Here is a 27,002-nt window from a genome sequence, read left to right as displayed (position 1 = left end):
GAATGATTCTGTGTAGTTTTTATTTGAAGACATTCCTTTTTCCACTATTACCCTCTTAGCGCTCCGAATCTCCACTTGCATTTTCTACAAAAAGAGTGTTTCATAACTGCTCAATCAAAAATATGTTTTATCTCTGTTAACTGAATTTACAGATCAGAAATAAGTTTCACAGAATGCATCTGTGTAGTTTTTATTTGAAGATATTCTTTTTCCCAATGTAGGCCTCTTAGCGCTTAGCATGTCCAATTGCAGTTTCTACAGAAAGAGTGTTTCAGAACGGCTCAATCAAAAGTAAGGTTCAACTCTGTTAGTTGAATGCACAGAACAGAAAGAATTTTCACAGAATGCTACTGTGTAGTTTATATTTGAATATAGTCCTTTTTCCACTATTACCCTCTTAGCGCTCCGAATGTCCACTTGCATTTTCTACAGAAAGAGGGTTCAGCACTGCGCAATCAAAAGTATGGTTTAACTCTGTTAGCTTAATGAACATATCAGAAATAAGTTTCACACAATGCTTCTGTGTAGTTTTTATTTGAAGATATTATTTTTCCCAATAGAGGCCTCTTAGCGCTCAGAATGTCCAATTGCAGTTTATACAGAAAGAGTGTTTCAGAAAGGCTCAATCAAAAGTAAGGTTGAACTCTGTTAGTTGAATGCACAGAACAGAAAGAAGTTTCATACAATGCTTCTGTGTAGTTTATATTTGAACATATTCTTTTTTCCACTATTACCCACTTGGCGCTACGAATGTCCAGTTGCATTTTCTACAGACAGAGTGTTTCAAAACTGCTCAATCAAAAGTATGGTTTAACTCTGTTAGCTGAATGCTCAGATCAGAAAGAAGTTTCACAGAATGCTTCTGTGTAGTTTATATTTGAATATATTAATTTTTCCACTACTACTCTCTTAGCGCTCCAAAGGTCCAGTTGCATTTTCTACAGAAAGAGTGTTCAGATCTGCTCAATCAAAAGTATGGTTTAACTCTGTTAGCTGAATGCACAGATCAGAAAGAAGTTTCACAGAATGATTCTGTGTAGTTTATATTTGGAGACATTCCTTTTTCCACTATTACCCTCTTAGCGCTCCGAATCTCCACTTGCATTTTCTACAGAAAGAGTGTTTCAGAACAGCTCAATCAAAACTAAAGTTCAACTCTTTTAGTTGAACAAACAGAACAGAAAGAAGTTTCACACAATTCTTCTGTGTAGTTTTTATTTGTAGACATTCTTTTTCCCAATATAGGCCTCTTAGCGCTCAGAATGTCCAATTGCAGTTTCTACAGAAAGAGTGTTTCAGAACGGCTCAATCAAAAGTAAGGTTCAACTCTGTTAGTTGAATGCACAGAACAGAAAGAAGTTTCATACAATGCTTCTGTGTAGTTTATATTTGAACATATTCTTTATTCCACTATTACCCACTTAGCGCTACGAATGTCCAGTTGCATTTTCTACAGACAGAGTGTTTCAAAACTGCTCAATCAAAAGTATGGTTTAACTCTGTTAGCTGAATGCTCAGATCAGAAAGAAGTTTCACAGAATGCTTCTGTGTAGTTTATACTTGAATATATTCCTTTTTCCACTACTACGCTCTTAGCGCTCCAAATGTCCAGTTGCATTTTCTACAGAAAGAGTGTTCAGATCTGCTCAATCAAAAGTATGGTTTAACTCTGTTAGCTGAATGCACAGATCAGAAAGAAGTTTCACCGAATGATTCTGTGTAGTTTATATTTGAAGACATTCCTTTTTCCACTATTACCCTCTTAGCGCTCCGAATCTCCACTTGTATTTTCTACAAAAAGAGTGTTTCATAACTGCTCAATCAAAAATATGTTTTATCTCTGTTAACTGAATTTACAGATCAGAAATAAGTTTCACACAATGCTTCTGTGTAGTTTTTATTTGAAGATATTCTTTTTCCCAAAGTAGGCCTCTTAACGCTTAGCATGTCCAATTGCAGTTTCTACAGAAAGAGTGTTTCAGAACGGCTCAATCAAAAGTAAGGTTCAACTCTGTTAGTTGAATGCACAGAACAGAAAGAATTTTCACAGAATGCTACAGTGTAGTTTATATTTGAATATAGTCCTTTTTCCACTATTACCCTCTTAGCGCTCCGAATGTCCACTTGCATTTTCTACAGAAAGAGGGTTCAGCACTGCGCAATCAAAAGTATGGTTTAACTCTGTTAGCTTAATGAACATATCAGAAATAAGTTTCACACAATGCTTCTGTGTAGTATTTATTTGAAGATATTATTTTTCCCAATAGAGGCCTCTTAGCGCTCAGAATGTCCAATTGCAGTTTCTACAGAAAGAGTGTTTCAGAAAGGCTCAATCAAAAGTAAGGTTCAACTCTGTTAGTTGAATGCACAGAACAGAAAGAAGTTTCATACAATGCTTCTGTGTAGTTTATATTTGAACATATTCTTTTTTCCACTATTACCCTCTTAGCGCTACGAATGTCCAGTTGCATTTTCTACAGACAGAGTGTTTCAAAACTGCTCAATCAAAAGTATGGTTTAACTCTGTTAGCTGAATGCTCAGATCAGAAAGAAGTTTCACAGAATGCTTCTGTGTAGTTTATATTTGAATATATTCCTTTTTCCACTACTACTCTCTTAGCGCTCCAAATGTCCAGTTGCATTTTCTACAGAAAGAGTGTTCAGATCTGCTCAATCAAAAGTATGGTTTAACTCTGTTAGCTGAATGCACAGATCAGAAAGAAGTTTCACAGAAGGATTCTGTGTAGTTTATATTTGGAGACATTCCTTTTTCCACTATTACCCTCTTAGCGCTCCGAATCTCCACTTGCATTTTCTACAGAAAGAGTGTTTCAGAACGGCTCAATCAAAACTAAGGTTCAACTCTTTTAGTTGAACAAACAGAACAGAAAGAAGTTTCACACAATTCTTCTGTGTAGTTTTTATTTGTAGACATTCTTTTTCCCAATATAGGCCTCTTAGCGCTCAGAATGTCCAATTGCAGTTTCTACAGAAAGAGTGTTTCAGAACGGCTCAATCAAAAGTAAGGTTCAACTCTGTTAGTTGAATGCACAGAACAGAAAGAAGTTTCATACAATGCTTCTGTGTAGTTTATATTTGAACATATTCTTTATTCCACTATTACCCACTTAGCGCTACGAATGTCCAGTTGCATTTTCTACAGACAGAGTGTTTCAAAACTGCTCAATCAAAAGTATGGTTTAACTCTGTTAGCTGAATGCTCAGATCAGAAAGAAGTTTCACAGAATGCTTCTGTGTAGTTTATACTTGAATATATTCCTTTTTCCACTACTACGCTCTTAGCGCTCCAAATGTCCAGTTGCATTTTCTACAGAAAGAGTGTTCAGATCTGCTCAATCAAAAGTATGGTTTAACTCTGTTAGCTGAATGCACAGATCAGAAAGAAGATTCACCGAATGATTCTGTGTAGTTTATATTTGAAGACATTCCTTTTTCCACTATTACCCTCTTAGCGCTCCGAATCTCCACTTGTATTTTCTACAAAAAGAGTGTTTCATAACTGCTCAATCAAAAATATGTTTTATCTCTGTTAACTGAATTTACAGATCAGAAATAAGTTTCACACAATGCTTCTGTGTAGTTTTTATTTGAAGATATTCTTTTTCCCAAAGTAGGCCTCTTAACGCTTAGCATGTCCAATTGCAGTTTCTACAGAAAGAGTGTTTCAGAACGGCTCAATCAAAAGTAAGGTTCAACTCTGTTAGTTGAATGCACAGAACAGAAAGAATTTTCACAGAATGCTACAGTGTAGTTTATATTTGAATATAGTCCTTTTTCCACTATTACCCTCTTAGCGCTCCGAATGTCCACTTGCATTTTCTACAGAAAGAGGGTTCAGCACTGCGCAATCAAAAGTATGGTTTAACTCTGTTAGCTTAATGAACATATCAGAAATAAGTTTCACACAATGCTTCTGTGTAGTATTTATTTGAAGATATTATTTTTCCCAATAGAGGCCTCTTAGCGCTCAGAATGTCCAATTGCAGTTTCTACAGAAAGAGTGTTTCAGAAAGGCTCAATCAAAAGTAAGGTTCAACTCTGTTAGTTGAATGCACAGAACAGAAAGAAGTTTCATACAATGCTTCTGTGTAGTTTATATTTGAACATATTCTTTTTTCCACTATTACCCTCTTAGCGCTACGAATGTCCAGTTGCATTTTCTACAGACAGAGTGTTTCAAAACTGCTCAATCAAAAGTATGGTTTAACTCTGTTAGCTGAATGCTCAGATCAGAAAGAAGTTTCACAGAATGCTTCTGTGTAGTTTATATTTGAATATATTCCTTTTTCCACTACTACTCTCTTAGCGCTCCAAATGTCCAGTTGCATTTTCTACAGAAAGAGTGTTCAGATCTGCTCAATCAAAAGTATGGTTTAACTCTGTTAGCTGAATGCACAGATCAGAAAGAAGTTTCACAGAAGGATTCTGTGTAGTTTATATTTGGAGACATTCCTTTTTCCACTATTACCCTCTTAGCGCTCCGAATCTCCACTTGCATTTTCTACAGAAAGAGTGTTTCAGAACGGCTCAATCAAAACTAAGGTTCAACTCTTTTAGTTGAACAAACAGAACAGAAAGAAGTTTCACACAATTCTTCTGTGTAGTTTTTATTTGTAGACATTCTTTTTCCCAATATAGGCCTCTTAGCGCTCAGAATGTCCAATTGCAGTTTCTACAGAAAGAGTGTTTCAGAACGGCTCAATCAAAAGTAAGGTTGAACTCTGTTAGTTGAATGCACAGAACAGAAAGAAGTTTCATACAATGCTTCTGTGTAGTTTATATTTGAACATATTCTTTTTTCCACTATTACCCACTTAGCGCTACGAATGTCCAGTTGCATTTTCTACAGACAGAGTGTTTCAAAACTGCTCAATCAAAAGTATGGTTTAACTCTGTTAGCTGAATGCTCAGATCAGAAAGAAGTTTCACAGAATGCTTCTGTGTAGTTTATACTTGAATATATTCCTTTTTCCACTACTACGCTCTTAGCGCTCCAAATGTCCAGTTGCATTTTCCACAGAAAGAGTGTTCAGATCTGCTCAATCAAAAGTATGGTTTAACTCAGTTAGCTGAATGCGCAGATCAGAAAGAAGTTTCACCGAATGATTCTGTGTAGTTTATATTTGAAGACATTCCTTTTTCCACTATTACCCTCTTAGCGCTCGGAATCTCCACTTGCATTTTCTACAAAAAGAGTGTTTCATAACTGCTCAATCAAAAATATGTTTTATCTCTGTTAACTGAATTTACAGATCAGAAATAAGTTTCACAGAATGCATCTGTGTAGTTTTTATTTGAAGATATTCTTTTTCCCAAAGTAGGCCTCTTAGCGCTTAGCATGTCCAATTGCAGTTTCTACAGAAAGAGTGTTTCAGAACGGCTCAATCAAAAGTAAGGTTCAACTCTGTTAGTAGAATGCACAGAACAGAAAGAAGTTTCATACAATGCTTCTGTGTAGTTTATATTTGAACATATTCTTTTTTCCACTATTACCCACTTAGCGCTACGAATGTCCAGTTGCATTTTCTACAGACAGAGTGTTTCAAAACTGCTCAATCAAAAGTATGGTTTAACTCTGTTAGATTAATGAACATATCAGAAATAAGTTTCACACAATGCTTCTGTGTAGATTTTATTTGAAGATATTCTTTTTCCCTATAGAGGCCTCTTAGCGCTCAGAATGTCCAATTGCAGTTTCTACAGAAAGAGTGTTTCAGAAAGGCTCAATCAAAAGTAAGGTTCAACTCTGTTAGTTGAATGCACAGAACAGAAAGAATTTTCACAGAATGCTACTGTGTAGTTTATATTTGAATATATTCCTTTTTCCACTATTACCCTCTTAGCGCTCCGAATGTCCACTTGCATTTTCTACAGAAAGAGTGTTCAGAACTGCGCAATCAAAAGTATGGTTTAACTCTGTTAGCTTAATGAACATATCAGAAATAAGTTTCACACAATGCTTCTGTGTAGTTTTTATTTGAAGATATTATTTTTCCCAATAGAGGCCTCTTAGCGCTCAGAATGTCCAATTGCAGGTTCTACAGAAAGAGTGTTTCAGAAAGGCTCAATCAAAAGTAAGGTTCAACTCTTTTAGTTGAATGCACAGAACAGAAAGAAGTTTCATACAATGCTTCTGTGTAGTTTATATTTGAACATATTTTTTTTTCCACTATTACCCACTTAGCGCTACGAATGTCCAGTTGCATTTTCTACAGACAGAGTGTTTCAAAACTGCTCAATCAAAAGTACGGTTTAACTCTGTTAGCTGAATTCTCAGATCAGAAAGAAGTTTCACAGAATGCTTCTGTGTAGTTTATATTTGAATATATTCCTTTTTCCACTATTACCCTCTTAGCGCTCCGAATGTCCACTTGCATTTTCTACAGAAAGAGGGTTCAGCACTGCGCAATCAAAAGTATGGTTTAACTCTGTTAGCTTAATGAACATATCAGAAATAAGTTTCACACAATGCTTCTGTGTAGTTTTTATTTGAAGATATTATTTTTCCCTATAGAGGCCTCTTAGCGCTCAGAATGTCCAATTGCAGTTTCTACAGAAAGAGTGTTTCAGAAAGGCTCAATCAAAGTAAGGTTCAACTCTGTTAGTTGAATGCACAGAACAGAAAGAAGTTTCATACAATGCTTCTGTGTAGTTTATATTTGAACATATTCTTTTTTCCACTATTACCCACTTAGCCCTACGAATGTCCAGTTGCATTTTCTACAGACAGAGTGTTTCAAAACTGCTGAGTCAAAAGTATGGTTTAACTCTGTTAGCTCAATGCTCAGATCAGAAAGAAGTTTCACAGAATGCTTCTGTGTAGTTTATATTTGCATATATTCCTTTTTCCACTACTACGCTCTTAGCGCTCCAAATGTCCAGTTGCATTTTCTACAGAAAGAGTGTTCAGATCTGCTCAATCAAAAGTATGTTTTAACTCCGTTAGCTGAATGCACAGATCAGAAAGAAGTTTCACCGAATGATTCTGTGTAGTTTATATTTGAAGACATTCCTTTTTCCACTATTACCCTCTTAGCGCTCGGAATCTCCACTTGCATTTTCTACAAAAAGAGTGTTTTATAACTGCTCAATCAAAAATATATTTTAACTCTGTTAACTGAATTTACAGATCAGAAATAAGTTTCACAGAATGCATCTGTGTAGTTTTTATTTGAAGAGATTCTTCTTCCCAATGTAGGCCTCTTAGCGCTTAGCATGTCCAATTGCAGTTTCTACAGAAAGAGTGTTTCAGAACGGCTCAATCAAAAGTAAGGTTCAACACTGTTAGTTGAATGCACAGAAAAGAAAGAATTTTCACAGAATGCTACTGTGTAGTTTATATTTGAATATATTCCTTTTTCCACTATTACCTTCTTAGCGCTCCGAATGTCCACTTGCATTTTCTACAGAAAGAGTGTTCAGAACTGCGCAATCAAAAGTATGGTTTAACTCTGTTAGCTTAATGAACATATCAGAAATAAGATTCACACAATTCTTCTGTGTAGTTTTTATTTGAAGATATTATTTTTCCCCATATAGGCCTCATAGCGCTCAGAATGTCCAATTGCAGTTTCTACAGAAAGAGTGTTTCAGAAAGGCTCAATCAAAAGTAAGGTTCAACTCTGTTAGTTGAATGCACAGAACAGAAAGAAGTTTCATACAATGCTTCTGTGTAGTTTATATTAGAATATATTCTTTTTTCCACTATTACCCACTTAGCGCTACGAATGTCCAGTTGCGTTTTCTACAGACAGAGTGTTTCAAAACTGCTCAATCAAAAGTATGGTTTAACTCTGTTAGCTGAATGCTCAAATGAGAAAGAAGTTTCACAGAATGCTTCGGTGTAGTTTATATTTGAATATATTCCTTTTTCAACTACTACTCTCTTAGCGCTCCAAATGTCCAGTTGCATTTTCTACAGAAAGAGTGTTCAGATCTGCTCAATCAAAAGTATGGTTTAACTCTGTTAGCTGAATGCACAGATCGGAAAGAAGTTTCACAGAATGATTCTGTGTATTTTATATTTGGAGACATTCCTTTTTCCACTATTACCCTCTTAGTGCTCCGAATCTCCACTTGCATTTTCTACAGAAAGAGTGTTTCAGAACGGCTCAATAAAAACTAAGGTTCAAATCTTTTAGTTGAACAAACAGAACAGAAAGAAGTTTCACACAATTCTTCTGTGTAGTTTTTATTTGTAGACATTCTTTTTCCCAATATAGGCCTCTTAGCGCTCAGAATGTCCAATTGCAGTTTCTACAGAAAGAGTGTTTCAGAACGGCTCAATCAAAAGTAAGGTTCAACTCTGTTAGTTGAATGCACAGAACAGAAAGAAGTTTTATACAATGCTTCTGTGTAGTTTATATTTGAATATATTCCTTTTTCCACTACTACGCGCTTAGCGCTCCAAATGTCCAGTTGCATTTTCTACAGAAAGAGTGTTCAGATCTGCTCAATCAAAAGTAAGGTTCAACTCTGTTAGTTGAATGCACTGAACAGAAAGAAGTTTCATACAATGCTTCTGTGTAGTTTATATTTGAACATATTCTTTTTTCCACTATTACCCACTTAGCGCTACGAATGTCCAGTTGCATTTTCTACAGACAGATTGTTTCAAAACTGGTCAATCAAAAGTATGGTTTAACTCTGTTAGCTGAATGCTCAGATCAGAAAGAAGTTTCACAGAATGCTTCTGTGTAGTTTATATTTGAATATATTCCTTTTTCCACTACTACGCTCTTAGCGCTCCAAATGTCCAGTTGCATTTTCTACAGAAAGAGTGTTCAGATCTGCTCAATCAAAAGTATGGTTTAACTCTGTTAGCTGAATGCACAGATCAGAAAGAAGTTTCACCGAATGATTCTGTGTAGTTTATATTTGAAGACATTCCTTTATCCATTATTACCCTCTTAGTGCTCCGAATCTCCAATTGTATTTTCTACAAAAAGAGTGTTTCATAACTGCTCAATCAAAAATATGTTTTATCTCTGTTAACTGAATTTACAGATCAGAAATAAGTTTCACAGAATGCATCTGTGTAGTTTTTATTTGAAGATATTCTTTTTCCCAAAGTAGGCCTCTTAGCGCTTAGCATGTCCAATTGCAGTTTCTACAGAAAGAGTGTTTCAGAACGGCTCAATCAAAAGTAAGGTTCAACTCTGTTAGTTGAATGCACAGAACAGAAAGAATTTTCACAGAATGCTACTGTGTAGTTTACATTTGAATATAGTCCTTTTTCCACTATTACCCTCTTAGCGCTCCGAATGTCCACTTGCATTTTCTACAGAAAGAGGGTTCAGAACTGCGCAATCAAAAGTATGGTTTAACTCTGTTAGCTTAATGAACATATCAGAAATAAGATTCACACAATGCTTCTGTGTAGTTTTTATTTGAAGATATTATTTTTCCCAATAGAGACCTCTTAGCGCTCAGAATGTCCAATTGCAGTTTCTACAGAAAGAGTGTTTCAGAACGGCTCAATCAAAAGTAAGGTTCAACTCTGTTAGTTGAATGCACAGAACAGAAAGAAGTTTCATACAATGCTTCTGTGTAGTTTATATTTGAACATATTCTTTTTTCCACTATTACCCACTTAGCGCTACGAATGTCCAGTTGCATTTTCTACAGACAGAGTGTTTCAAAACTGCTCAATCAAAAGTATGGTTTAACTCTGTTAGCTCAATGCTCAGATCAGAAAGGAGTTTCACAGAATGCTTCTGTGTAGTTTATATTTGAATATATTCCTTTTTCCACTACTACTCTCTTAGCGCTCCAAATGTACAGTTGCATTTTCTACAGAAAGAGTGTTCAGATCTGCTCAATCAAAAGTATGGTTTAACTCTGTTAGCTGAATGCACAGATCAGAAAGAAGTTTCACAGAATGATTCTGTGTAGTTTATATTTGGAGACATTCCTTTTTCCACTATTACCCTCTTAGCGCTCCGAATCTCCACTTGCATTTTCTAAAGAAAGAGTGTTTCAGAACGGCTCAATCAAAACTAAGGTTCAACACTTTTAGTTGAACAAACAGAACAGAAAGAAGTTTCACACAATTCTTCTGTGTAGTTTTTATTTGTAGACATTCTTTTTCCCAATATAGGCCTCTTAGCGCTCAGAACGTCCAATTGCAGTTTCTACAGAAAGAGTGTTTCAGAACGGCTCAATCAAAAGTAAGGTTCAACTCTGTTAGTTGAATGCACAGAACAGAAAGTAGTTTCATACAATGATTCTGTGTAGTTTATATTTGAACATATTCTTTTTTCCACTATTACCCACTTAGCGCTACGAATGTCCAGTTGCATTTTCTACAGACAGAGTGTTTCAAAGCTGCTCAATCAAAAGTATGGTTTAACTGTGTTAGCTGAATGCTCAGATCAGAAAGAAGTTTCACAGAATGCTTCTGTGTAGTTTATATTTGAATATATTCCTTTTTCCACTACTACTCTCTTAGCGCTCCAAAGGTCCAGTTGCATTTTCTACAGAAAGAGTGTTCAGATCTGTTCAATCAAAAGTATGGTTTAACTCTGTTAGCTGAATGCACAGATCAGAAAGAAGTTTCACAGAATGTTTCTGTGTAGTTTATATTTGGAGACATTCCTTTTTCCACTATTACCCTCTTAGCGCTCCGAATCTCCACTTGCATTTTCTACAGAAAGAGTGTTTCAGAACGGCTCAATCAAAACTAAGGTTCAACTCTTTTAGTTGAACAAACAGAACAGAAAGAAGTTTCACACAATTCTTCTGTGTAGTTTTTATTTGTAGACATTCTTTTTCCCAATATAGGCCTCTTAGCGCTCAGAATGTCCAATTGCAGTTTCTACAGAAAGAGTGTTTCAGAACGGCTCAATCAAAAGTAAGGTTCAACTCTGTTAGTTGAATGCACTGAACAGAAAGAAGTTTCATACAATGCTTCTGTGTAGTTTATATTTGAACATATTCTTTTTTCCACTATTACCCACTTAGCGCTACGAATGTCCAGTTGCATTTTCTACAGACAGATTGTTTCAAAACTGGTCAATCAAAAGTATGGTTTAACTCTGTTAGCTGAATGCTCAGATCAGAAAGAAGTTTCACAGAATGCTTCTGTGTAGTTTATATTTGAATATATTCCTTTTTCCACTACTACGCTCTTAGCGCTCCAAATGTCCAGTTGCATTTTCTACAGAAAGAGTGTTCAGATCTGCTCAATCAAAAGTATGGTTTAACTCTGTTAGCTGAATGCACAGATCAGAAAGAAGTTTCACCGAATGATTCTGTGTAGTTTATATTTGAAGACATTCCTTTTTCCACTATTACCCTCTTAGCGCTCCGAATCTCCAATTGTATTTTCTACAAAAAGAGTGTTTCATAACTGCTCAATCAAAAATATGTTTTATCTCTGTTAACTGAATTTACAGATCAGAAATAAGTTTCACAGAATGCATCTGTGTAGTTTTTATTTGAAGATATTCTTTTTCCCAAAGTAGGCCTCTTAGCGCTTAGCATGTCCAATTGCAGTTTCTACAGAAAGAGTGTTTCAGAACGGCTCAATCAAAAGTAAGGTTCAACTCTGTTAGTTGAATGCACAGAACAGAAAGAATTTTCACAGAATGCTACTGTGTAGTTTACATTTGAATATAGTCCTTTTTCCACTATTACCCTCTTAGCGCTCCGAATGTCCACTTGCATTTTCTACAGAAAGAGGGTTCAGAACTGCGCAATCAAAAGTATGGTTTAACTCTGTTAGCTTAATGAACATATCAGAAATAAGATTCACACAATGCTTCTGTGTAGTTTTTATTTGAAGATATTATTTTTCCCAATAGAGACCTCTTAGCGCTCAGAATTTCCAATTGCAGTTTCTACAGAAAGAGTGTTTCAGAAAGGCTCAATCAAAAGTAAGGTTCAACTCTGTTAGTTGAATGCACAGAACAGAAAGAAGTTTCATACAATGCTTCTGTGTAGTTTATATTTGAACATATTCTTTTTTCCACTATTACCCACTTAGCGCTACGAATGTCCAGTTGCATTTTCTACAGACAGAGTGTTTCAAAACTGCTCAATCAAAAGTATGGTTTAACTCTGTTAGCTGAATGCTCAGATCAGAAAGAAGTTTCACAGAATGCTTCTGTGTAGTTTATATTTGAATATATTCCTTTTTCCACTACTACTCTCTTAGCGCTCCAAATGTCCAGTTGCATTTTCTACAGAAAGAGTGTTCAGATCTGCTCAATCAAAAGTATGGTTTAACTCTGTTAGCTGAATGCACAGATCAGAAAGAAGTTTCACCGAATGATTCTGTGTAGTATATATTTGAAGACATTCCTTTTTCCACTATTACCCTCTTAGCGCTCGGAATCTCCACTTGCATTTTCTACAAAAAGAGTGTTTTATAACTGCTCAATCAAAAATATATTTTATCTCTGTTAACTGAATTTACAGTTCAGAAATAAGTTTCACAGAATGCATCTGTGTAGTTTTTATTTGAAGATATTCTTTTTCCCAATGTAGGCCTCTTAGCGCTTAGCATGTCCAATTGCAGTTTCTACAGAAAGAGTGTTTCAGAACGGCTCAATCAAAAGTAAGGTTCAACTCTGTTAGTTGAATGCACAGAAAAGAAAGAATTTTCACAGAATGCTACTGTGTAGTTTATATTTGAATATATTCCTTTTTCCACTATTACCTTCTTAGCGCTCCGAATGTCCACTTGCATTTTCTACAGAAAGAGTGTTCAGAACTGCGCAATCAAAAGTATGGTTTAACTCTGTTAGCTTAATGAACATATCAGAAATAAGATTCACACAATTCTTCTGTGTAGTTTTTATTTGAAGATATTATTTTTCCCCATATAGGCCTCATAGCGCTCAGAATGTCCAATTGCAGTTTCTACAGAAAGAGTGTTTCAGAAAGGCTCAATCAAAAGTAAGGTTCAACTCTGTTAGTTGAATGCACAGAACAGAAAGAAGTTTCATACAATGCTTCTGTGTAGTTTATATTTGAACATATTCTTTTTTCCACTATTATCCACTTAGCGCTACGAATATCCAGTTGCATTTTCTACAGACAGAGTGTTTCAAAACTGCTCAATCAAAAGTATGGTTTAACTCTGTTAGCTGAATGCTCAAATCAGAAAGAAGTTTCACAGAATGCTTCGGTGTAGTTTATATTTGAATATATTCCTTTTTCCACTACTACTCTCTTAGCGCTCCAAATGTCCAGTTGCATTTTCTACAGAAAGAGTGTTCAGATCTGCTCAATCAAAAGTATGGTTTAACTCTGTTAGCTGAATGCACAGATCGGAAAGAAGTTTCACAGAATGATTCTGTGTATTTTATATTTGGAGACATTCCTTTTTCCACTATTACCCTCTTAGTGCTCCGAAACTCCACTTGCATTTTCTACAGAAAGAGTGTTTCAGAACGGCTCAATAAAAACTAAGGTTCAACTCTTTTAGTTGAACAAACAGAACAGAAAGAAGTTTCACACAATTCTTCTGTGTAGTTTTTATTTGTAGACATTCTTTTTCCCAATATAGGCCTCTTAGCGCTCTGAATGTCCAATTGCAGTTTCTACAGAAAGAGTGTTTCAGAACGGCTCAATCAAAAGTAAGGTTCAACTCTGTTAGTTGAATGCACAGAACAGAAAGAAGTTTTATACAATGCTTCTGTGTAGTTTATATTTGAGTATATTCCTTTTTCCACTACTACGCGCTTAGCGCTCCAAATGTCCAGTTGCATTTTCTACAGAAAGAGTGTTCAGATCTGCTCAATCAAAAGTATGGTTTAACTCTGTTAGCTGAATGCACAGATCAGAAAGAAGTTTCACCGAATGATTCTGTGTAGTTTATATTTGAAGACATTCCTTTTTCCACTATTACCCTCTTAGCGCTCCGAATCTCCACTTGCATTTTCTACAAAAAGATTGTTTCATAACTGCTCAATCAAAAATATGTTTTATCTCTGTTAACTGAATTTACAGATCAGAAATAAGTTTCACAGAATGCATCTGTGTAGTTTTTACTTGAAGATATTCTTTTTCCCAATGTAGGCCTCTTAGCGCTTAGCATGTACAATTGCAGTTTCTACAGAAAGAGTGTTTCAGAACGGCTCAATCAAAAGTAAGGTTCAACTCTGTTAGTTGAATGCACAGAACAGAAAGAATTTTCACAGAATGCTACTGTGTAGTTTATATTTGAATATAGTCCTTTTTCCACTCTTACCCTCTTAGCGCTCCGAATGTCCACTTGCATTTTCTACAGAAAGAGGGTTCAGCACTGCGCAATCAAAAGTATGGTTTAACTCTGTTAGCTTAATGAACATATCAGAAATAAGTTTCACACAATGCTTCTGTGTAGTTTTTATTTGAAGATATTATTTTTCCCAATAGAGGCCTCTTAGCGCTCAGAATTTCCAATTGCAGTTTCTACAGAAAGAGTGTTTCAGAAAGGCTCAATCAAAAGTAAGGTTCAACTCTGTTAGTTGAATGCACAGAACAGAAAGAAGTTTCATACAATGCTTCTGTGTAGTTTATATTTGAACATATTCTTTTTTCCACTATTACCCACTTAGCGCTACGAATGTCCAGTTGCATTTTCTACAGACAGAGTGTTTCAAAACTGCTCAATCAAAAGTATGGTTTAACTCTGTTAGCTGAATGCTCAGATCAGAAATAAGTTTCACAGAATGCTTCTGTGTAGTTTATATTTGAATATATTCCTTTTTCCACTACTACTCTCTTAGCGCTCCAAATGTCCAGTTGCATTTTCTACAGAAAGAGTGTTCAGATCTGTTCAATCAAAAGTATGGTTTAACTCTGTTAGCTGAATGCACAGATCAGAAAGAAGTTTCACAGAATGTTTCTGTGTAGTTTATATTTGGAGACATTCCTTTTTCCACTATTACCCTCTTAGCGCTCCGAATCTCCACTTGCATTTTCTACAGAAAGAGTGTTTCAGAACGGCTCAATCAAAACTAATGTTCAACTCTTTTAGTTGAACAAACAGAACAGAAAGAAGTTTCACACAATTCTTCTGTGTAGTTTTTATTTGTAGACATTCTTTTTCCCAATATAGGCCTCTTAGCGCTCAGAATGTCCAATTGCAGTTTCTACAGAAAGAGTGTTTCAGAACGGCTCAATCAAAAGTAAGGTTCAACTCTGTTAGTTGAATGCACTGAACAGAAAGATGTTTCATACAATGCTTCTGTGTAGTTTATATTTGAACATATTCTTTTTTCCACTGTTACCCACTTAGCGCTACGAATGTCCAGTTGCATTTTCTACAGACAGAGTGTTTCAAAACTGCTCAATCAAAAGTATGGTTTAACTCTGTTAGCTGAATGCTCAGATCAGAAAGAAGTTTCACAGAATGCTTCTGTGTAGTTTATATTTGAATATATTCCTTTTTCCACTACTACTCTCTTAGCGCTCCAAATGTCCAGTTGCATATTCTACAGAAAGAGTGTTCAGATCTGCTCAATCAAAAGTATGGTTTAACTCTGTTAGCTGAATGCACAGATCAGAAAGAAGTTTCACCGAATGATTCTGTGTAGTATATATTTGAAGACATTCCTTTTTCCACTATTACCCTCTTAGCGCTCGGAATCTCCACTTGCATTTTCTACAAAAAGAGTGTTTTATAACTGCTCAATCAAAAATATATTTTATCTCTGTTAACTGAATTTACAGTTCAGAAATAAGTTTCACAGAATGCATCTGTGTAGTTTTTATTTGAAGATATTCTTTTTCCCAATGTAGGCCTCTTAGCGCTTAGCATGTCCAATTGCAGTTTCTACAGAAAGAGTGTTTCAGAACGGCTCAATCAAAAGTAAGGTTCAACTCTGTTAGTTGAATGCACAGAAAAGAAAGAATTTTCACAGAATGCTACTGTGTAGTTTATATTTGAATATATTCCTTTTTCCACTATTACCTTCTTAGCGCTCCGAATGTCCACTTGCATTTTCTACAGAAAGAGTGTTCAGAACTGCGCAATCAAAAGTATGGTTTAACTCTGTTAGCTTAATGAACATATCAGAAATAAGATTCACACAATTCTTCTGTGTAGTTTTTATTTGAAGATATTATTTTTCCCCATATAGGCCTCATAGCGCTCAGAATGTCCAATTGCAGTTTCTACAGAAAGAGTGTTTCAGAAAGGCTCAATCAAAAGTAAGGTTCAACTCTGTTAGTTGAATGCACAGAACAGAAAGAAGTTTCATACAATGCTTCTGTGTAGTTTATATTTGAACATATTCTTTTTTCCACTATTATCCACTTAGCGCTACGAATATCCAGTTGCATTTTCTACAGACAGAGTGTTTCAAAACTGCTCAATCAAAAGTATGGTTTAACTCTGTTAGCTGAATGCTCAAATCAGAAAGAAGTTTCACAGAATGCTTCGGTGTAGTTTATATTTGAATATATTCCTTTTTCCACTACTACTCTCTTAGCGCTCCAAATGTCCAGTTGCATTTTCTACAGAAAGAGTGTTCAGATCTGCTCAATCAAAAGTATGGTTTAACTCTGTTAGCTGAATGCACAGATCGGAAAGAAGTTTCACAGAATGATTCTGTGTATTTTATATTTGGAGACATTCCTTTTTCCACTATTACCCTCTTAGTGCTCCGAAACTCCACTTGCATTTTCTACAGAAAGAGTGTTTCAGAACGGCTCAATAAAAACTAAGGTTCAACTCTTTTAGTTGAACAAACAGAACAGAAAGAAGTTTCACACAATTCTTCTGTGTAGTTTTTATTTGTAGACATTCTTTTTCCCAATATAGGCCTCTTAGCGCTCTGAATGTCCAATTGCAGTTTCTACAGAAAGAGTGTTTCAGAACGGCTCAATCAAAAGTAAGGTTCAACTCTGTTAGTTGAATGCACAGAACAGAAAGAAGTTTTATACAATGCTTCTGTGTAGTTTATATTTGAGTATATTCCTTTTTCCACTACTACGCGCTTAGCGCTCCAAATGTCCAGTTGCATTTTCTACAGAAAGAGTGTTCAGATCTGCTCAATCAAAAGTATGGTTTAACTCTGTTAGCTGAATGCACAGATCAGAAAGAAGTTTCACCGAATGATTCTGTGTAGTTTATATTTGAAGACATTCCTTTTTCCACTATTACCCTCTTAGCGCTCCGAATCTCCACTTGCATTTTCTACAAAAAGATTGTTTCATAACTGCTCAATCAAAAATATGTTTTATCTCTGTTAACTGAATTTACAGATCAGAAATAAGTTTCACAGAATGCATCTGTGTAGTTTTTACTTGAAGATATTCTTTTTCCCAATGTAGGCCTCTTAGCGCTTAGCATGTACAATTGCAGTTTCTACAGAAAGAGTGTTTCAGAACGGCTCAATCAAAAGTAAGGTTCAACTCTGTTAGTTGAATGCACAGAACAGAAAGAATTTTCACAGAATGCTACTGTGTAGTTTATATTTGAATATAGTCCTTTTTCCACTCTTACCCTCTTAGCGCTCCGAATGTCCACTTGCATTTTCTACAGAAAGAGGGTTCAGCACTGCGCAATCAAAAGTATGGTTTAACTCTGTTAGCTTAATGAACATATCAGAAATAAGTTTCACACAATGCTTCTGTGTAGTTTTTATTTGAAGATATTATTTTTCCCAATAGAGGCCTCTTAGCGCTCAGAATTTCCAATTGCAGTTTCTACAGAAAGAGTGTTTCAGAAAGGCTCAATCAAAAGTAAGGTTCAACTCTGTTAGTTGAATGCACAGAACAGAAAGAAGTTTCATACAATGCTTCTGTGTAGTTTATATTTGAACATATTCTTTTTTCCACTATTACCCACTTAGCGCTACGAATGTCCAGTTGCATTTTCTACAGACAGAGTGTTTCAAAACTGCTCAATCAAAAGTATGGTTTAACTCTGTTAGCTGAATGCTCAGATCAGAAATAAGTTTCACAGAATGCTTCTGTGTAGTTTATATTTGAATATATTCCTTTTTCCACTACTACTCTCTTAGCGCTCCAAATGTCCAGTTGCATTTTCTACAGAAAGAGTGTTCAGATCTGTTCAATCAAAAGTATGGTTTAACTCTGTTAGCTGAATGCACAGATCAGAAAGAAGTTTCACAGAATGTTTCTGTGTAGTTTATATTTGGAGACATTCCTTTTTCCACTATTACCCTCTTAGCGCTCCGAATCTCCACTTGCATTTTCTACAGAAAGAGTGTTTCAGAACGGCTCAATCAAAACTAATGTTCAACTCTTTTAGTTGAACAAACAGAACAGAAAGAAGTTTCACACAATTCTTCTGTGTAGTTTTTATTTGTAGACATTCTTTTTCCCAATATAGGCCTCTTAGCGCTCAGAATGTCCAATTGCAGTTTCTACAGAAAGAGTGTTTCAGAACGGCTCAATCAAAAGTAAGGTTCAACTCTGTTAGTTGAATGCACTGAACAGAAAGATGTTTCATACAATGCTTCTGTGTAGTTTATATTTGAACATATTCTTTTTTCCACTGTTACCCACTTAGCGCTACGAATGTCCAGTTGCATTTTCTACAGACAGAGTGTTTCAAAACTGCTCAATCAAAAGTATGGTTTAACTCTGTTAGCTGAATGCTCAGATCAGAAAGAAGTTTCACAGAATGCTTCTGTGTAGTTTATATTTGAATATATTCCTTTTTCCACTACTACTCTCTTAGCGCTCCAAATGTCCAGTTGCATATTCTACAGAAAGAGTGTTCAGATCTGCTCAATCAAAAGTATGGTTTAACTCTGTTAGCTGAATGCACAGATCAGAAAGAAGTTTCACCGAATGATTCTGTGTAGTATATATTTGAAGACATTCCTTTTTCCACTATTACCCTCTTAGCGCTCGGAATCTCCACTTGCATTTTCTACAAAAAGAGTGTTTTATAACTGCTCAATCAAAAATATATTTTATCTCTGTTAACTGAATTTACAGTTCAGAAATAAGTTTCACAGAATGCATCTGTGTAGTTTTTATTTGAAGATATTCTTTTTCCCAATGTAGGCCTCTTAGCGCTTAGCATGTCCAATTGCAGTTTCTACAGAAAGAGTGTTTCAGAACGGCTCAATCAAAAGTAAGGTTCAACTCTGTTAGTTGAATGCACAGAAAAGAAAGAATTTTCACAGAATGCTACTGTGTAGTTTATATTTGAATATATTCCTTTTTCCACTATTACCTTCTTAGCGCTCCGAATGTCCACTTGCATTTTCTACAGAAAGAGTGTTCAGAACTGCGCAATCAAAAGTATGGTTTAACTCTGTTAGCTTAATGAACATATCAGAAATAAGATTCACACAATTCTTCTGTGTAGTTTTTATTTGAAGATATTATTTTTCCCCATATAGGCCTCATAGCGCTCAGAATGTCCAATTGCAGTTTCTACAGAAAGAGTGTTTCAGAAAGGCTCAATCAAAAGTAAGGTTCAACTCTGTTAGTTGAATGCACAGAACAGAAAGAAGTTTCATACAATGCTTCTGTGTAGTTTATATTTGAACATATTCTTTTTTCCACTATTATCCACTTAGCGCTACGAATATCCAGTTGCATTTTCTACAGACAGAGTGTTTCAAAACTGCTCAATCAAAAGTATGGTTTAACTCTGTTAGCTGAATGCTCAAATCAGAAAGAAGTTTCACAGAATGCTTCGGTGTAGTTTATATTTGAATATATTCCTTTTTCCACTACTACTCTCTTAGCGCTCCAAATGTCCAGTTGCATTTTCTACAGAAAGAGTGTTCAGATCTGCTCAATCAAAAGTATGGTTTAACTCTGTTAGCTGAATGCACAGATCGGAAAGAAGTTTCACAGAATGATTCTGTGTATTTTATATTTGGAGACATTCCTTTTTCCACTATTACCCTCTTAGTGCTCCGAAACTCCACTTGCATTTTCTACAGAAAGAGTGTTTCAGAACGGCTCAATAAAAACTAAGGTTCAACTCTTTTAGTTGAACAAACAGAACAGAAAGAAGTTTCACACAATTCTTCTGTGTAGTTTTTATTTGTAGACATTCTTTTTCCCAATATAGGCCTCTTAGCGCTCTGAATGTCCAATTGCAGTTTCTACAGAAAGAGTGTTTCAGAACGGCTCAATCAAAAGTAAGGTTCAACTCTGTTAGTTGAATGCACAGAACAGAAAGAAGTTTTATACAATGCTTCTGTGTAGTTTATATTTGAGTATATTCCTTTTTCCACTACTACGCGCTTAGCGCTCCAAATGTCCAGTTGCATTTTCTACAGAAAGAGTGTTCAGATCTGCTCAATCAAAAGTATGGTTTAACTCTGTTAGCTGAATGCACAGATCAGAAAGAAGTTTCACCGAATGATTCTGTGTAGTTTATATTTGAAGACATTCCTTTTTCCACTATTACCCTCTTAGCGCTCCGAATCTCCACTTGCATTTTCTACAAAAAGATTGTTTCATAACTGCTCAATCAAAAATATGTTTTATCTCTGTTAACTGAATTTACAGATCAGAAATAAGTTTCACAGAATGCATCTGTGTAGTTTTTACTTGAAGATATTCTTTTTCCCAATGTAGGCCTCTTAGCGCTTAGCATGTACAATTGCAGTTTCTACAGAAAGAGTGTTTCAGAACGGCTCAATCAAAAGTAAGGTTCAACTCTGTTAGTTGAATGCACAGAACAGAAAGAATTTTCACAGAATGCTACTGTGTAGTTTATATTTGAATATAGTCCTTTTTCCACTCTTACCCTCTTAGCGCTCCGAATGTCCACTTGCATTTTCTACAGAAAGAGGGTTCAGCACTGCGCAATCAAAAGTATGGTTTAACTCTGTTAGCTTAATGAACATATCAGAAATAAGTTTCACACAATGCTTCTGTGTAGTTTTTATTTGAAGATATTATTTTTCCCAATAGAGGCCTCTTAGCGCTCAGAATTTCCAATTGCAGTTTCTACAGAAAGAGTGTTTCAGAAAGGCTCAATCAAAAGTAAGGTTCAACTCTGTTAGTTGAATGCACAGAACAGAAAGAAGTTTCATACAATGCTTCTGTGTAGTTTATATTTGAACATATTCTTTTTTCCACTATTACCCACTTAGCGCTACGAATGTCCAGTTGCATTTTCTACAGACAGAGTGTTTCAAAACTGCTCAATCAAAAGTATGGTTTAACTCTGTTAGCTGAATGCTCAGATCAGAAATAAGTTTCACAGAATGCTTCTGTGTAGTTTATATTTGAATATATTCCTTTTTCCACTACTACTCTCTTAGCGCTCCAAATGTCCAGTTGCATTTTCTACAGAAAGAGTGTTCAGATCTGTTCAATCAAAAGTATGGTTTAACTCTGTTAGCTGAATGCACAGATCAGAAAGAAGTTTCACAGAATGTTTCTGTGTAGTTTATATTTGGAGACATTCCTTTTTCCACTATTACCCTCTTAGCGCTCCGAATCTCCACTTGCATTTTCTACAGAAAGAGTGTTTCAGAACGGCTCAATCAAAACTAATGTTCAACTCTTTTAGTTGAACAAACAGAACAGAAAGAAGTTTCACACAATTCTTCTGTGTAGTTTTTATTTGTAGACATTCTTTTTCCCAATATAGGCCTCTTAGCGCTCAGAATGTCCAATTGCAGTTTCTACAGAAAGAGTGTTTCAGAACGGCTCAATCAAAAGTAAGGTTCAACTCTGTTAGTTGAATGCACTGAACAGAAAGATGTTTCATACAATGCTTCTGTGTAGTTTATATTTGAACATATTCTTTTTTCCACTGTTACCCACTTAGCGCTACGAATGTCCAGTTGCATTTTCTACAGACAGAGTGTTTCAAAACTGCTCAATCAAAAGTATGGTTTAACTCTGTTAGCTGAATGCTCAGATCAGAAAGAAGTTTCACAGAATGCTTCTGTGTAGTTTATATTTGAATATATTCCTTTTTCCACTACTACTCTCTTAGCGCTCCAAATGTCCAGTTGCATATTCTACAGAAAGAGTGTTCAGATCTGCTCAATCAAAAGTATGGTTTAACTCTGTTAGCTGAATGCACAGATCAGAAAGAAGTTTCACCGAATGATTCTGTGTAGTATATATTTGAAGACATTCCTTTTTCCACTATTACCCTCTTAGCGCTCGGAATCTCCACTTGCATTTTCTACAAAAAGAGTGTTTTATAACTGCTCAATCAAAAATATATTTTATCTCTGTTAACTGAATTTACAGTTCAGAAATAAGTTTCACAGAATGCATCTGTGTAGTTTTTATTTGAAGATATTCTTTTTCCCAATGTAGGCCTCTTAGCGCTTAGCATGTCCAATTGCAGTTTCTACAGAAAGAGTGTTTCAGAACGGCTCAATCAAAAGTAAGGTTCAACTCTGTTAGTTGAATGCACAGAAAAGAAAGAATTTTCACAGAATGCTACTGTGTAGTTTATATTTGAATATATTCCTTTTTCCACTATTACCTTCTTAGCGCTCCGAATGTCCACTTGCATTTTCTACAGAAAGAGTGTTCAGAACTGCGCAATCAAAAGTATGGTTTAACTCTGTTAGCTTAATGAACATATCAGAAATAAGATTCACACAATTCTTCTGTGTAGTTTTTATTTGAAGATATTATTTTTCCCCATATAGGCCTCATAGCGCTCAGAATGTCCAATTGCAGTTTCTACAGAAAGAGTGTTTCAGAAAGGCTCAATCAAAAGTAAGGTTCAACTCTGTTAGTTGAATGCACAGAACAGAAAGAAGTTTCATACAATGCTTCTGTGTAGTTTATATTTGAACATATTCTTTTTTCCACTATTATCCACTTAGCGCTACGAATATCCAGTTGCATTTTCTACAGACAGAGTGTTTCAAAACTGCTCAATCAAAAGTATGGTTTAACTCTGTTAGCTGAATGCTCAAATCAGAAAGAAGTTTCACAGAATGCTTCGGTGTAGTTTATATTTGAATATATTCCTTTTTCCACTACTACTCTCTTAGCGCTCCAAATGTCCAGTTGCATTTTCTACAGAAAGAGTGTTCAGATCTGCTCAATCAAAAGTATGGTTTAACTCTGTTAGCTGAATGCACAGATCGGAAAGAAGTTTCACAGAATGATTCTGTGTATTTTATATTTGGAGACATTCCTTTTTCCACTATTACCCTCTTAGTGCTCCGAAACTCCACTTGCATTTTCTACAGAAAGAGTGTTTCAGAACGGCTCAATAAAAACTAAGGTTCAACTCTTTTAGTTGAACAAACAGAACAGAAAGAAGTTTCACACAATTCTTCTGTGTAGTTTTTATTTGTAGACATTCTTTTTCCCAATATAGGCCTCTTAGCGCTCTGAATGTCCAATTGCAGTTTCTACAGAAAGAGTGTTTCAGAACGGCTCAATCAAAAGTAAGGTTCAACTCTGTTAGTTGAATGCACAGAACAGAAAGAAGTTTTATACAATGCTTCTGTGTAGTTTATATTTGAGTATATTCCTTTTTCCACTACTACGCGCTTAGCGCTCCAAATGTCCAGTTGCATTTTCTACAGAAAGAGTGTTCAGATCTGCTCAATCAAAAGTATGGTTTAACTCTGTTAGCTGAATGCACAGATCAGAAAGAAGTTTCACCGAATGATTCTGTGTAGTTTATATTTGAAGACATTCCTTTTTCCACTATTACCCTCTTAGCGCTCCGAATCTCCACTTGCATTTTCTACAAAAAGATTGTTTCATAACTGCTCAATCAAAAATATGTTTTATCTCTGTTAACTGAATTTACAGATCAGAAATAAGTTTCACAGAATGCATCTGTGTAGTTTTTACTTGAAGATATTCTTTTTCCCAATGTAGGCCTCTTAGCGCTTAGCATGTACAATTGCAGTTTCTACAGAAAGAGTGTTTCAGAACGGCTCAATCAAAAGTAAGGTTCAACTCTGTTAGTTGAATGCACAGAACAGAAAGAATTTTCACAGAATGCTACTGTGTAGTTTATATTTGAATATAGTCCTTTTTCCACTCTTACCCTCTTAGCGCTCCGAATGTCCACTTGCATTTTCTACAGAAAGAGGGTTCAGCACTGCGCAATCAAAAGTATGGTTTAACTCTGTTAGCTTAATGAACATATCAGAAATAAGTTTCACACAATGCTTCTGTGTAGTTTTTATTTGAAGATATTATTTTTCCCAATAGAGGCCTCTTAGCGCTCAGAATTTCCAATTGCAGTTTCTACAGAAAGAGTGTTTCAGAAAGGCTCAATCAAAAGTAAGGTTCAACTCTGTTAGTTGAATGCACAGAACAGAAAGAAGTTTCATACAATGCTTCTGTGTAGTTTATATTTGAACATATTCTTTTTTCCACTATTACCCACTTAGCGCTACGAATGTCCAGTTGCATTTTCTACAGACAGAGTGTTTCAAAACTGCTCAATCAAAAGTATGGTTTAACTCTGTTAGCTGAATGCTCAGATCAGAAATAAGTTTCACAGAATGCTTCTGTGTAGTTTATATTTGAATATATTCCTTTTTCCACTACTACTCTCTTAGCGCTCCAAATGTCCAGTTGCATTTTCTACAGAAAGAGTGTTCAGATCTGTTCAATCAAAAGTATGGTTTAACTCTGTTAGCTGAATGCACAGATCAGAAAGAAGTTTCACAGAATGTTTCTGTGTAGTTTATATTTGGAGACATTCCTTTTTCCACTATTACCCTCTTAGCGCTCCGAATCTCCACTTGCATTTTCTACAGAAAGAGTGTTTCAGAACGGCTCAATCAAAACTAATGTTCAACTCTTTTAGTTGAACAAACAGAACAGAAAGAAGTTTCACACAATTCTTCTGTGTAGTTTTTATTTGTAGACATTCTTTTTCCCAATATAGGCCTCTTAGCGCTCAGAATGTCCAATTGCAGTTTCTACAGAAAGAGTGTTTCAGAACGGCTCAATCAAAAGTAAGGTTCAACTCTGTTAGTTGAATGCACTGAACAGAAAGATGTTTCATACAATGCTTCTGTGTAGTTTATATTTGAACATATTCTTTTTTCCACTGTTACCCACTTAGCGCTACGAATGTCCAGTTGCATTTTCTACAGACAGAGTGTTTCAAAACTGCTCAATCAAAAGTATGGTTTAACTCTGTTAGCTGAATGCTCAGATCAGAAAGAAGTTTCACAGAATGCTTCTGTGTAGTTTATATTTGAATATATTCCTTTTTCCACTACTACTCTCTTAGCGCTCCAAATGTCCAGTTGCATATTCTACAGAAAGAGTGTTCAGATCTGCTCAATCAAAAGTATGGTTTAACTCTGTTAGCTGAATGCACAGATCAGAAAGAAGTTTCACCGAATGATTCTGTGTAGTATATATTTGAAGACATTCCTTTTTCCACTATTACCCTCTTAGCGCTCGGAATCTCCACTTGCATTTTCTACAAAAAGAGTGTTTTATAACTGCTCAATCAAAAATATATTTTATCTCTGTTAACTGAATTTACAGTTCAGAAATAAGTTTCACAGAATGCATCTGTGTAGTTTTTATTTGAAGATATTCTTTTTCCCAATGTAGGCCTCTTAGCGCTTAGCATGTCCAATTGCAGTTTCTACAGAAAGAGTGTTTCAGAACGGCTCAATCAAAAGTAAGGTTCAACTCTGTTAGTTGAATGCACAGAAAAGAAAGAATTTTCACAGAATGCTACTGTGTAGTTTATATTTGAATATATTCCTTTTTCCACTATTACCTTCTTAGCGCTCCGAATGTCCACTTGCATTTTCTACAGAAAGAGTGTTCAGAACTGCGCAATCAAAAGTATGGTTTAACTCTGTTAGCTTAATGAACATATCAGAAATAAGATTCACACAATTCTTCTGTGTAGTTTTTATTTGAAGATATTATTTTTCCCCATATAGGCCTCATAGCGCTCAGAATGTCCAATTGCAGTTTCTACAGAAAGAGTGTTTCAGAAAGGCTCAATCAAAAGTAAGGTTCAACTCTGTTAGTTGAATGCACAGAACAGAAAGAAGTTTCATACAATGCTTCTGTGTAGTTTATATTTGAACATATTCTTTTTTCCACTATTATCCACTTAGCGCTACGAATATCCAGTTGCATTTTCTACAGACAGAGTGTTTCAAAACTGCTCAATCAAAAGTATGGTTTAACTCTGTTAGCTGAATGCTCAAATCAGAAAGAAGTTTCACAGAATGCTTCGGTGTAGTTTATATTTGAATATATTCCTTTTTCCACTACTACTCTCTTAGCGCTCCAAATGTCCAGTTGCATTTTCTACAGAAAGAGTGTTCAGATCTGCTCAATCAAAAGTATGGTTTAACTCTGTTAGCTGAATGCACAGATCGGAAAGAAGTTTCACAGAATGATTCTGTGTATTTTATATTTGGAGACATTCCTTTTTCCACTATTACCCTCTTAGTGCTCCGAAACTCCACTTGCATTTTCTACAGAAAGAGTGTTTCAGAACGGCTCAATAAAAACTAAGGTTCAACTCTTTTAGTTGAACAAACAGAACAGAAAGAAGTTTCACACAATTCTTCTGTGTAGTTTTTATTTGTAGACATTCTTTTTCCCAATATAGGCCTCTTAGCGCTCTGAATGTCCAATTGCAGTTTCTACAGAAAGAGTGTTTCAGAACGGCTCAATCAAAAGTAAGGTTCAACTCTGTTAGTTGAATGCACAGAACAGAAAGAAGTTTTATACAATGCTTCTGTGTAGTTTATATTTGAGTATATTCCTTTTTCCACTACTACGCGCTTAGCGCTCCAAATGTCCAGTTGCATTTTCTACAGAAAGAGTGTTCAGATCTGCTCAATCAAAAGTATGGTTTAACTCTGTTAGCTGAATGCACAGATCAGAAAGAAGTTTCACCGAATGATTCTGTGTAGTTTATATTTGAAGACATTCCTTTTTCCACTATTACCCACTTAGCGCTCCGAATCTCCACTTGCATTTTCTACAAAAAGATTGTTTCATAACTGCTCAATCAAAAATATGTTTTATCTCTGTTAACTGAATTTACAGATCAGAAATAAGTTTCACAGAATGCATCTGTGTAGTTTTTACTTGAAGATATT

This window comes from Symphalangus syndactylus, chromosome 4 (assembly GCF_028878055.3).
Source record: "Symphalangus syndactylus isolate Jambi chromosome 4, NHGRI_mSymSyn1-v2.1_pri, whole genome shotgun sequence".
Classification (NCBI taxonomy): Eukaryota; Metazoa; Chordata; class Mammalia; order Primates; family Hylobatidae; genus Symphalangus; species Symphalangus syndactylus.
This window is presented reverse-complemented; position numbering follows the sequence as displayed.